This window comes from Tupaia chinensis, unplaced genomic scaffold, assembly GCF_000334495.1.
Source record: "Tupaia chinensis unplaced genomic scaffold, TupChi_1.0 Scaffold000435_1, whole genome shotgun sequence".
Classification (NCBI taxonomy): domain Eukaryota; kingdom Metazoa; phylum Chordata; class Mammalia; order Scandentia; family Tupaiidae; genus Tupaia; species Tupaia belangeri.
The window spans coordinates 39,405-41,388 of NW_006159940.1; positions in this window are offsets into that span (position 1 = coordinate 39,405).

Below are 1,984 nucleotides of genomic sequence, written 5' to 3' on the forward strand. Positions count from 1 at the left end.
AATTGCATTAAACATGTAGATTAATTTGGGTAGAATTGCCATTTTGATTATGTTAATTCTTCCAATACAGGAGCATGGGATGTCCTTCCACTTTTTTTATGTCACTTTCAATACCTTTTTAAAGATTTTCATAGTTTTCTTTATAAAGGTCTTTGACTTTCTTAGTTAGGTTTATCCCTAGGTATCTTATATGCCTTCTGGCTATGGTGAAAGGGATTCCTTTCTTCAGTTCTGCTTCGTTCAACTTGTTCATAAATAGAAATGCTATAGATTTTTGGATATTTTGTATTCTGCCACCTTACTGTATTCACTTATTACTTCAAGAAATATTTTCATGGATACCTTTTGGTCTTCTGAATATACCATCATGTCATCTGCAAATAAAGATATTTTCAACTCTTCTTTACCTATTCGAATGCCTTTAATATTGTTCTCTTCTCTTATTGCAATAGCTAAGACTTCCTGTACTGTATTAAAGAGCCATGGAGAAAGTGGGCAACCTTGCCTAGTACCTGTTTTCAGAGGAAAAGCTTTCAACTTTTCCCCATTCAGTATAATGTTAGCTGTAGGTTTTTCATTGATTGCTTTTATTGTGTTCAGAAATGACCCTTCTAGACATGGCTCCAGCGAACTAGATTTTTCAGGGAATGAAGATTTTCTACTAATAATTCAGACTCCAGCAAACGAGCTAGCGGCATAAGAAGCCGGGCCTTCAGCAGAAGGTTTCACATGGCTCCAGCGAATTAAATTTTTTAGGGAATGAAGATTTTTCTACTGATAATTAAGATTTCAGCAAATGAGCTAGAGATAGGGAGCCCCCCCACTGCACACTCAGGCTTCTATCTCTGCTTCTGTGTCTCGGTTCTTGTCTCTCCCTGTTTCTGTCTCTTTTTTTTGTAATTTTTCTTTTTTACACTTTTTTTAAAAGGTACAGTTTTTCTCTGACTCTTAGCTCCACCTTCTATCTTGTTAATTATCTCTCTGGTCCTCCCACCAGGCAGAAGAAGCCGGGCATTCAGCAGAAGGTTCCACATGGCTCCAGCGAACTAGATTTTTCGCACTGCGTGGTTTTCTATTTTGTGGATTTTTTTTTCAAAAAGAACAGTAATTAAATTTTTTTTTAATTTTTGTCCTTTTTTTCTCTTGTTGTTGTTGTTTCTCTCTCTCTTTTTCATTTTCCTTTTTCTTGCCTCTCTATCCTCCAGTATCCATTCAATGTGTTTTTAGATGGATCTAAGAGCACTGTAGCTAAACATCCAAATACTAATAGGGTTAAAATATTCCCTAATATCTACTGAATCTGCACCAGCGATCACAACAGAATGGCAAAGAGATTCTAGATCACCTCTGTCTGCTTGCTCCTCAACATTCAGGCTGAACTTCAAGAATTTGAAAGAAACACAACATCCATCAGGTGACAAGAAATCACCGCTGGATCACGAGAAATATGATCATCTCAATTGATGCGGAGAAAGCATTTGATAAAATACAACATCCTTTTATGATTAAGACTCTCAGTAAGATTGGTATAGAAGGGTCATTTCTGAACACAATAAAAGCAATCTATGAAAAACCTACAGCTAACATTATACTGAATGGGGAAAAGTTGAAAGCTTTTCCCCTGAAAACAGGAACTAGGAAAGGCTGCCCACTTTCACCACTGCTCTTTAATATAGTACTGGAAGTCTAAGCTATTGCAGTCAGAGAAGAGAACAATATTAAAGGCATTCGAATAGGCAAAGAAGAGTTGAAAATATCTTTATTTGCAGATGACATGATGGTATACTTAGAAAACCCAAAGGTATCCATGAAAAAACTTCTTGAAGTAATAAGTAAATACCTTACCTGGTCAGGATACAAAATCAATATCCAAAAATCTATAGCATTTCTATTTATGAACAACAAGATGAACAAAGCAGAGCTGAAGAAAGGAATCACGTTCACTGTAGTCACAAGGTGTATAAGATACCTAGGGATAAACCTA